The sequence below is a fragment of the Tupaia chinensis genome, unplaced genomic scaffold (genome assembly GCF_000334495.1).
Source record: "Tupaia chinensis unplaced genomic scaffold, TupChi_1.0 Scaffold000318_1, whole genome shotgun sequence".
Classification (NCBI taxonomy): domain Eukaryota; kingdom Metazoa; phylum Chordata; class Mammalia; order Scandentia; family Tupaiidae; genus Tupaia; species Tupaia belangeri.
Window position 1 is genome coordinate 6,068,537 of NW_006159811.1, and position 11,914 is coordinate 6,080,450.

Consider the following 11,914-nt stretch of genomic DNA (forward strand, 5'->3'; position numbering starts at 1 on the left):
CTGAGGCTATAAAGTAAGCTATGTTCTCTACTTAACCCAGAAACATTTTCATGTATAAATATGAATTCCACAGCAATTTTGCTTGAGTACTATAGTTGAGGCTGTTAAATTAATTCAGTATTTTCTATATGAAAATAATTCCATTTTCCAGGGGCTTTCTGAAGTCTCCTCATATCCTCAAGACTGCAGAGCTTCCTATAAAACACATATGGAATGCTGAATCTCTGACGGTTGGCACCAAAGCAGCAGGAGTTTGAATGGTGACAAGGCTTGCTAGTGGGAAAAGGCACCCAAAGATAAAGATTGCCTACCTACCGAGTAAAGAAGGGGCCAGCTCTGAGGTGCAGTGGTAATACACTTCTCTAATATACTACTCAAGAGAAGCCAGATCCTGCATGGCGACCACAGTTCAAATCCCTGGCCTGGTCATCCTGAAACATAGGCACGTGTGTAAATGCCCGACATCCAAGGGTCTAGAGGATAGGAGAAAGGGGACTGTGGCATTAGCACACCCTGCGGAGGGTACTCAGTTCTCTCTCACTCTCAGGCGTGAATGTACATTCTCTATCACGAATAAAGAAAAAAGAGAGTAAAGGGCATTCAAAAGTATTAAGATTTTAGCTACAAAGGAAGGGAGTACATTCAACTTTTTTTAAAGAATTATTTTCATTTATTTTATTTATTTATTCATTCATTTATTTTAATTTGACCAGAGAGAGACACACAGAGAAGGAGAGAGAGAAAGCGAGGAAGCAAGCCACCAGGTCCAGGATTCGAACCATAGTTGGCCATGTGGGAGCATTCAGCACCCTAGCCACCTCCCCACCTGCTGGTCCCTCAACTTCTTCTTAATCTCACTAGTGTTAGTTATATCTTCCATATATTACAGTGTCAATGTACATTCAAGATATGGTGATAAAATCATAGTCAAGTCAATTAATTATTTACTTTAATTAATTAATTAATTAATTTTATTTATTTATTATTATTCTTCAATTTGACCAGAGGGCAACAGAGAGAGAAGAGAGTGAGAAAGCAACCCACCAGGCCCAGGGCTCAAACTGTGGTATGGCCATATGGGAGTACAACGCCTTAACCACCATGCCATCTGCTGGCCCCTAAATAATAATTTTTTTTTCGAGAGGTTTTTGCTGTAGGGCACGTGTACCCGCCAGAAAGACAGAGACAGACAAAAAACAGAAAGCGAGAAGTCACTCCCGGGGAGGGGTGGTGGTGGTGGGGGATGGTCGCAATCCCTTCTCCTCCATTCTCCTCTTGGGATCTTGGGCACACATGCACATGCGCCTGGCATGAGTTTAAGCCACCAGGTCTGGGACCTGAACCATGGCTGACTACATGGGAGTCCAGCGATATAGCCATTATGCCAACTGCTGGTCCCAATTTTTTTTTTAAGTCTTTTTATTTTCTACTATCTTCATTCCTGTGCTCTGAATACTAGTAGGAATTTCAAGGAAACTAGGTTGGAAATACTGCACCAATGAAAGCAGCAACTGCTAGTTGCCACTTTTTATTTAAAAAATGATCTTTAAGAGATCTGGATCATGTCAGTATGCGGTAGAGTTTGATAACAGTCCTCTCACTACGCTTTTCCCCTTTCTATCTTAATAATAGTTAAAGCTGGATCCAAATAGAGCTAAAAAATGCAGAATAAGTAGGATGTAAGCAAAAATAATGGATGCAGCTTCTGGGTCAGAAGCTTCATCACTCTTTGCCCTTTAAGAGAGCTGGAATGAGGACGTGATGGTTGAGCGATTTTCAGGCACAAAAATGAAGCCACTCCAAAAAGATGGGAAAGCAGCAAGGAGAAAAGAGCTGGCTTTTCTTTTTAAAAATTTTTTCTAAAGAATTATTTGATCTAACTTTATTTATTTATTTAAATTTGACCCGAGAAGGACAGAGTAAGAGAGAAAAAGAGGGGCAAAGTGAGAAAGCAAGCTGCTGGATCCAGGACTCAAACCGCAATCAGCCATGTGGGAATCTAGCGCCCCTAACCACCACACCACCTGCCAGTTCCCCAAGAGCTTTTCTATGTTACGGAACCACCATTTGGGAACTTTGCCCTTTCGAGTCTCCTTTCAGCAACCAAGCTGGCATCCTAATCCATAGCTCATTCCCTCAGGCCAACAGGACAGGGCCCTTTCAGAGGATTCTCTCCGCATACATTGGAACTAAACACTAATCGAAGAGGAGAGCACAGGACCCGTTGAGAGAGAGCACCCGTATACCACTGCACAGCAAACCGCAATCGAGGGCAACCAGCAGTCCTGGGAGGCGAAACAGACCCAGCGAATCTGAGGATCTTACAGTAAAGGAGTGTAACAACACGCAGGGGGTGGAAACTTGCAGTGAGGAAAGCTGCCGTTCCAAGTAGGCCTGTGAGAGGGAGGCTAAGGAGGATGCAGGCACACAATGGCTGACAAGACACAGAGTATCTTGGTGATGCTGGAGAAGAAATCATTTGGGGGCGGGGAGGTGGGATGGGTCTCCACAAAACCCCAATAAACCTGAAGGCTAAGATTATAGCTTGTCTTAGTTTAGGGTGCTATCACTAGAGTACCATAAAATAGGTAGCTTAGACAACAAATAGTTATTTCTTGCAGTTCTAGAGTCTGGGAAGGCAGTAGCAAAACCAGTATCCAGTATGGATCTCTTCCTCACATGTGGACAGCTGCCTTCTTGCCATATCCTCATGTAGCTGGGGGATCATCTAGCTCATGTCTCTTTTCTTTTTGTTAATTTAAAATATATTATTTTATAAATATTTTTCATATGGGTCCAGCTGTGTCACTGTTGTGCCACTGTCTGAATCTTATTTTATAAATATTTTTAAAAACTTGCTACAGGGCATATGCACTCACCAGAGAGAGACAGAGACAGAGAGAGAGGGGGAAAAATGAGAAAGCAAGCTGCCAGGTCTAGGACTTGAACTGTGATTGGCCATGTGGGAGTCCAGCACCTTAACCACTGTGCTACCATGTGGCTGGCCTCCATGTCTCTCCTTATAAGCACATGCTCTCCTCTCTCTCTCTCCCTCTCTCTCTCTCTCTCTCTCTCTCTGTTTTGGACAGGGTCTCACTACGTTGTGAAACTCCTTAGCCTCTTGAGTACCTGGCACTACAGGTATGTACTGCCTCATCCAGCCTTTAAGGTACACTGGGAACTGAACCCAGGCCACACATGTGGCCTCAGTCTGCCCAGCAGCAGGGACAACCAGGCACACTTCTTTTGTGTATGTGCATGTGTAAGTGTGTGTGAGAGGTTTTTGCTATAGGGCGCGTGCACTTGCCAGAAAGGCAGAGAGAGACAGAGAGACAGAAAGCGAGAAATCACCCCCCAGGGGGGACAGCCAAGCAGCAATCCCTTCTCCTCCATCATCCTCTTGGGATCCTGGGCACACATGCACACGTGCCAGGCATGAGTTTAAGCCACTGGGTCCAGCATTCCAATTGCAGTCAACCACATGGGAGCCCAGCAACATAGCCATCACTCACGCCATCTGCTGGTCCCAACCAGGCACACTTTCATAGCTAGCCTTTATCTCTTTCTTAACTAACCATGTTAAATGAATAATCTTTTTATTACTTGTTGAACTAGAATTATATGTTTCTACTTCTTTGTTGATACTGAATTTCTCTCTTGGAAAATAAAAAGTTACAATGAACAAAAGTTACAATTAGCTTTGTTTACTTATTTTCTAGAAAGTGGCGCAAATTGTAGCAGACTAGAGAGGCTCTAATGGGCCTTCAGAGAGAATGAGTTTCAGAACTCAAAGTAGTTGCCCATGAACTAGTACAGGAGAGGGACAAGTCTCTCGCTGTTCTTTGGAGTGACCTAAAAAGTAGGCAGGGGACGCACCCTAAATAGCTTTGAATGAAAGGGTCCAGAAACTTATAGGTGTTGGTAAAGTAGTGTCACAGTAAATATCACCTGACCCACCACCATGGAAGTTGACAAAAGTAAAAACATAATGAAATGTGTCAACATAAAATTTAATACTGTGCAGGCCAGCAGTTGACCAGCAGTTGGGGTGCTGGACTCCTACATGGATGACCATGGGTTGAGTCTCAGACCTGGTGGCTTGAAAATCATATAGGTGCATGTGCGTGTGTGCCCCAAATTCCAAGTGAATAGAGAAGAGATTGCAGTGAGGCCATTCCCCTTGGGAGGGTGGTTTCTCATTTTCCCTCCCACTGTCTCTCTCTCTCTCTGTTTTCCCAGCAAATACATGTACCCTATGGCAAAAAACTTAACACACACACACACAAAATACCATGAGCCCTATAAAGATAGAAAACAGAGGTTGGACAGTGGCACGGTGGTAGTCCAACACACTTGCGAGGGTATGGGTTCGTGTCTCTCTGAGACCTCCTTAAACATACTAGGTACATGCATGCTCTTGATCCAGAGCTAAGTGAAACTGGATTGACATCACGGCATGAAGACCCTGTTGGGGCTTCCCCTCTCTCATTCATGGAAAAGACTTAATTTTTTTTTTCTGGAGCTGGCAGGTGGCATGGTGGTTAAGGGTGTTGGACTCCCATATGGGCAACTGTGGTTCAAGTCTGGGACCGGGTGACTTTCTCACTTTCTCTCTCCCCCATTCTCTCTTTCCTGCTCTAGTCAAATAAAAATAAATAAATAAATGTAAGTAATTCTTTAAAAAAATTTTTGCTTTAATTTCAAAAGAATTATTACTTAAGAGTTCTAAACTTTTTTTTTTTTTTTTTAAGCAAGCAGCAAGGCAACCCTGTTTAGAAATTCATTGAGAGGACCGTGACACCAGCAGAGAGGGTTTCACTTTATTCCACTATCCCTTTACCTAGAAGGACACAAGACACTGACCTTGAGGAATCGAATCTATCAATAGCATCAACGATAGGAGACTGAAAACTGGTACATACAGATTGAGAGGCAGTGACCTCCAGGGGTCATGCCAAGGTCAGCACTCATTCGGAAAGTGCCAGTCGGGCAGCTGTGTCAAAGAAACCAAGTCCCGAACAAAGAGACCAAAGAGACGGAATTCTTCTAATGGCTATCAAAACAATCGGGTTACCTGTTCTAGGAACTGCCAAGAAAGGGAGAAACTTTGAGTGCAGGGAAGATGAGCAGACCAGAGGATCGGATGGCGGATTTACTCAGTTACTCAGCAGGTGCTCAGAGCCAAGAGCTGCTGCTGTGTAAGGCTTGACCCCTGGGTTATACCCCTTGAGCTTGGGTGGGAAATAAGGATATATACTGATTACAGAAACCCATTACATTTAAAAGATATTAGTTGGTTGACTCAACTTAAAAAATACCTTTTTAAAATAATTTTTTAAGAATTATTTTATTTAACTTTATTTATTCACTTATTTATTTTAATTTGAGAGAAACATTTTAGAGAAAGAGAGAAAGCAAGCCACCAGGTCCAGGACTTGAACCGCAGTTGGCCATGTGGGAGTCCAGCACCCTTAACCACCACACCACTTGCCAGCCCCTAAAAAAGACCTTCTACTAAAAGAAAATCTTTTGAGGGGTCAGCCAGGGACACGATGGTTAAGGGGGTTGGATTCCATATAGCTGACTGTGCAGTTCAAGTCCTGCACCTGGAAGTTTGAAAAATACATTTGTGTATGTGTGTGTGTGTGTCCAAAATCCCTCCCAAGAGGAGACTAGAGGAGAGAGGACCATCCCCTTGTGGAGTGATTTCTCGCTTTCCCTCTTTTTCCTCTCAGTGTTTCTGCCTCTTTCCAGCAAGTGTCAGTGCCTCACAGTAAACTGGAAAAAAAAAATTCCAAAAATCTTTCTAATATTGGCCTTTATTCTAGTTTAATTCCTAACATTTGTTTTGTTTTGTTTTGTTTTTTAAGAATTGCTTATTTGATTTATTATTATTCTTTATTTTGACCAGAGAGAGACACAGTGAGAGGGAAAGTGAGAAAGAAGCCACCGGGTCCCTAACTCAAACCACGGTTGACCATGCCGGAGTCTAGCACTTTAACCACCATGCCGCTCGCCAGCCCATTTTGTTTCCTAAGGTTTTGATCATAGGGTGCATGCGCGCACCAGAGAGAAAGACAGAGACAGTGAGAAGCAAAGTGAGAAATTACCTCCTGGGGAGAAAGCCACACAACCCCTCTCTCTCCATTCTCTTCCTGGGATTTCCGGTACACAGGCACACACGGCATGATTTTCACGGTGTGGGGCTTGAACCACGGTCAGTCATGTGGGAGTCCAACACCTCAAACACTATGTCCCCTTCTGGCCTCTGGGATGGCTTTAATATTGTGATGAGGAATCCTAGCTTCATCAGCTTAGAACACTACATTTTATCTTGGTTCCTTTGTTTTATATACATCAAACTTATAAAAGTCAACATATAGTATTTGACATTACCATGAATAAAGCCAATTTCAATTCAATGACTGATGAGAACTTAGAGAATAGCTACTTAGCTCTTGAACAGTACTAGGAATGAAAAAATAATATATTGTAAAGGTAAAAGCAAATAGCAATATACTATGCATAATTATAAAAGCAATACTATTACTGGCATTTTACTTTCATATGCACAAGATCTAGTTCTTATGACCTTAACTGTAACGTTCTACAGAAAAGAACATGATGCATATATTATAAGGTATGTGGGAGTAGCTGTCAAAGGAAGTCTGTTCCTTGTTCTTTGAGCTACTCTCTGGGTGAGAAAGAAAATGGACTCAAAACAAATTAGTCTTTAAATATTCATTACCTATGGTATGCATATTGTAACTCCTGATAGTGGTCAGAAAGTCAAATTTCAATGGACCTATAAAAATGAATCAGTGGGTCTTCTTTAAGAGAAATTATGAAAATATCCGATATCTGGGGAGGAGAGAAAGGTCCCATAGAATATTGCATTTCCGGCCAGCAGATGATGAAACGGTTACATTGCTGGACTCTCACATGGTGGATTGGTTCGAGTTCTAGACACAGTGGCTTGAAAATCATGCCAAGTGCATGTGTGTGCATGCCCAAGATCCTAGGAGGAGAATGAAGGAGAGGTGATTGCAGCGTGGCCATCTTCCCCAGGGTGATTTCTTACTTTCCCTCTCACAGACTCTGTCTCTCTCTCTTTCTCTCTCTCTCTCTGGTGAGCTCACATGCCCTAAGGCGAAAACCTCTAAAAGAGAAAAAAAAAAAAGAATATTGCAGTTTCTGTAGCATAAGGGTTGATTCCTCTCACCTTATTTTTCCTGGCATTATTTTTTCCTCTTCACTCAGCCTTATCCTTGGTGTTCAGAAGACATTTTAGATTCTGGAGTAGAAATTATTTTATACTTTATAGAATAATGAATTTTGAAATATACATGATTTTTTTTCTTCAAAATACAAGTGGTTATTAGTATAAATAAGACAAGCCAAAATTAGCTGATTACTTTCTGCATGGACTGACCCAAAGAGTTACTTTGTGTGGTTAGATCTTTGGATTTTGGTTTCTGGACCAGCCCATGGCCTAATGGTTAGTCATTAGACTCCCATATAGTTGACTGCAGTTTGAGTCCCAGGCCTAGTGGCTTAAAATTCACGCCAGGCAAGTGTACACATGTACCCAAAACCCTGAGAAAAGAATGGAGGAAAAAAGATTGCTGTGTGGCCATTCCCCCAGGGGGTGATTTCTCACTTTCTATCTCTGTTTCTCTCTGTCTCTCTGGTGAGTGCATGTACCCTATAGCAAAAATCTCTCTCTCTCAAAAAAATGAATAGCATGTTGAGAATAGCCTCCTGAAATACGCAGAAGAACACAATTAAAAACAGACAAATATTTATTTGGAATAGGTTACTTAGAGAATTCTGGTCAAGTTTCAGGATAAGATAGGAACAACCATTTTCCACAATGATTTAGGCTTAATTTTATTAAAGACAGAAAGCCAGATTAGGTAAGTTATCAAGTTTTCTCCACTATCAATGATATAATATTTGTGTTTATATGTTACAAAATAAACTAATTTTGATAAAACTTTTATTTGCCCCTACATGATTTATAATGCCTTTTTCTAACCATGCTAAAGATGGAAATCAAACTTGATTGAACTTACAGGATTATCATTAGGGGAACAGGGAGTAGGGAACGCAGAGCAGCTCTGACACATTAAATTTTCCTTTTTTAGGAAACTCGTATCACCCTTGAAAGATTTTGATGACTATTTCACTCACCCACAAAATGTGCTCATCAAACAGAACTCAGCAATTACATCATGCTGCTCTTAAGAGGGAAAGCTGAAGATGACCTATTATGTCCATAGAACTAACTCCCAAACCCTGCTACCATGGCTCAGGCTTTATCATGAAGTCTCAGCCCCATTTTTCCTACAAATTCACTCTGGTTTCCTTCCCAGAGTGTTACGACGTTTACCCTGCCGGCTTCCTAGATTTTGCTTTCTGCTCTCTCCTAGTAAGAGCTTAAATTTTAATAACCCTCCTTTCAGCAAAAATCAACCTTTCAAAATACAAGTAACAACTGCTCATTAGAATTTTTTAGAAGAATATTTGTTTTAAGACTAAAGGCAAACCAAAAATAACCATAGAGTATTTTTGTTCTAAAATTTAATGAAAGTCAGAAATATCCACGGGGAAAGGCAGTGAAGCGTCAGGGCCAAAAGCACAACAAGTATATTTGCTGTAAAATAATGTCACAGTCATTAAGAAAAAGGAGCTATTAAGTTAAAATAAGATCTAACGAATGGAGAAGAAAGAGAATGTCCATAGTATATGTATGGTTTGGATGACTGAGGTAGTCTTTTACTTACCTATTAATTACTTATATTTATAGTACTGCAGATAAAATTGTCACTGGCAGTCTCACAGACAGTAAGAGAGGTTTAATAAGCCTAAATTTCAAAAGGGGTAAGTATGCAACTTAGTGGGCACTCTTAAATACTCCTGGTTACATTTTAATTGGCTAAGCCTGTCTGTCAAGGAACTTGGCAGATCAGTTTTGATCAAAAGCCATAAAAATGTAAATACCATTGGACCGAGGAATAACCCAAAAGAGGTTATACAAGAAGATATAGTTAACTGAATTCTTTTCTTAATCTTGTTTAATAGGTTTATTGATACATAATTCACTACCATACAATTCATCCATTTAAAGCATGCAATTCAAGGATTTATTTAAAGTTGTGCAATTATCACCACAATTTTAGAACATCTTCATCATCTTAGAAAGAAACTCAGCGCCCTTTAGCTATCATATCCAAAAACCATGATTGTCCCCAGGCCTAAGTAACCACTAATCCACTTTCTGTCTCTAAGATTTGCCTGTTCTGGATATTCATGTCAAGAGAATCATAAAAGATGTGGTCTTTCGCGTCTAGGTGACTAGCTTCTTTCATATGGCACACTGCTTTCAAAGTCATGTTATAGTATATACCAATACTTTCTTTGTGTGACCAAATAATATTCCGTTGGATAAATATACCACATTTGATTCATGTGTTCATCAGTTGATGGGCATTTGGATTGTTTTACCATTTGGCTATTATGATTAAGACTATTGTGAACACCAGTATAAAAGTTTTTGCTTGGACTGGTTCCAGCCGGTGGCATAGTGGTTAAGGACTCCCATGTGGTGGAGCATGGTTCAAGTCCCAGACCTGGTGGCTTGAAATTCAGGTCAGCACATGTAATTGCATGCCCAAAATCCCAAGAGGAGAATGGAGAAGGGATTGCAGCATGGCCATCTCCCCTGGTGAAGTGATTTCTCACTTTCTGTCGCTCTCTCTCTCTAGGCCATGCAGGTGCCCTATAGCAAAAATCTCTCCCCCCTAAAAAAGTTTTTGCTTGGACTTAAATTTTCATTTCTCTCAGATATAAACCTAGGAGTTAAATTTGTATTCTTACAGAGTGACAATCAGAAGCAATTTCATGGCCCAACAATGGAATTATGCTACATTCTGAACAGTATTATGCAAAAATGCACTCTCGAGAGTATTACATAGAAAAATGTTGGCTATGTAGAATGAAAGACCACATAGTAATACAAAAAAAGGCTACATGAAGTGAAAAAGTAGAACAACTTCCATTTAAAATCCTTCCAGGGTTTTCCATGGGGCTTTCCATTCCCTGCTCTCTCCTACAGACTCTGTCCCCTGCCTTCCAATCCCGAGCCAGCTCTCTCTCCATTGAGGGCCAGACACACTAGCTTCTAGAGACTATTAGGATGCCTCAGCTTTGGAACCTTACCAAGTGTTATTTCCTCTGCCTTTCATCATCATGTCCAGAAGTTTCAAGTCTCATCTTAAATATCACTTCTTCAGAGAAACTCTCTCTAGTATACCAAACTAGGATAGGGGTGTTTCCATAGCATCTTGCGATTTTCCAACTTAATAATTCTGAAACTGGTTAATTATTTATTCAGTCAGTAACCACTTATAAAGAGCCTTTTTACATATTGGGATGGGGTGAAGCAAAACATACATGATTTGGCATCTGTAACCTTATATTCTTGGGAGAGAATATATGTACAAGTAAATAAATTGCAGCACTGGGTAATTTTATAAAGCATTTTGAGACAACTCAGTGGCTACCCTTTGTGTTGGGATTGTAAATTCCCTATCTTGATCTTGGTAACTTCCAAGTTGCTGGTTGTCTGGGCAGCTGAATGAGCTCAATACACAATTTTTTTTTTCTGACTCAAAATAGGCACGTAAAAGATAGAAATGTTCAAAAAGTACACGACTACTTCTATAAATGGTTAAGCTTGAGGACCTCCCTTTTTAATAAAAACCTTTCTGCAATATTACATATATTGTTTCTGCAAACATATTCCGCAATAGTACACATTAACACAACTTAAAATAGGAGCAAAAAAAAAAAATCACCATTTGTAGTAAAAGAACCTCAAATAAAACCCATTTATGTCACCACATACTCGTTGAGGAACTGGTAATAAAACGTACTCTGAAATATTCAGACCTGTTGGGTAAGTGGATAGATTTCCCTTGGCGCACTACCAGGCAAGTTCCTCGCCCTTAGCAGTATAATTTACAGTTTTAACTGAGGTTTTAAATACCCAGGATACGATCCCTTTCAATTTTCCGATTTCTAAAGCGCTTTAGAATCTCCCTCCACCCACAGAAAGTGACACCGAAGGAAAAACAAAACAAAACAAAACAAAAAACCCGCAATTCTATTTACTCGTCAACGCTTCTAAAAGATCTTTTTTACGATGTCAACAAAGAACGCAAGGTCTGCACACATCGGATCACCAGCCCCTTCCCTACAAATCCTCTAGAAGCCCAGGAAACAATTAGGCTGGCGGGCTCCAGGCCGGGCCAGAGGAGCAGACCGAGAAGACCCTACCCCCGGCCGGGCGCTCCGCCGCTCCTTTCTTCTCAGGGGCGCATGCGCAGCGCACTCTCCGACCACCGCACGCCTCTTCCAGCCGGCCGAGAAGGCGCTGACGTCACCGTGTGGTCGCCGAGGAACCTTCCGCTCCTCCAGGAAAACGAGTCCGCGCACCTTTGGCTTGTCTTAGTCCATGAAAACGCTTCTCCCTCCTCCCACCCCAGCGAGGATGACTTGCCCAGCCTGTCTCTAACAGCGCAGCTTTTTAGGCAGACTCCTCCTTTTGCTCGCTGGCCAGGAAAGGCAGCGCGGAGGAAGAGGGGGCGGGGGAGAGTGAGCCGCTCGCTGTTGTTTACAAGAGTGAGCACGTCTGCGGATCGGTCCGCGAGGGCGGAGCGAGGAGCCGGCACTTCTTCCTCCCACCCCCTCCCTTCCTAGCCTTCCCCGCGAGCAGACGCGGCAGCGCCTCTGTCTCGCTTTTTCTTATTTTTTCCCCCTTTCCCCTTCCTTTTTTTTTTTTTTTTTTTGAGAGGTTTTTGCTATAGGGCGCTTGCGCTCGCCAGACAGACAGAGAGACAGAAAGCGAGAA

General features: G+C 41.7%; 1 protein-coding gene across 1 annotated transcript in view; it reads right to left on the reverse strand.

Annotated features, from left to right (window-relative positions):
• Positions 1 to 11,846, reverse strand: part of CCNG2 (cyclin G2) — a 65,392-nt gene extending 53,546 nt beyond the window's left edge. Inside the window, exon 1 of the mRNA XM_006151475.2 lies at positions 11,341 to 11,846. The gene's annotated coding sequence lies outside the window, so the exon portion shown is untranslated. The remainder of the gene's footprint in view (positions 1 to 11,340) is intronic.
• Positions 11,847 to 11,914: the final 68 nt, after the last annotated feature.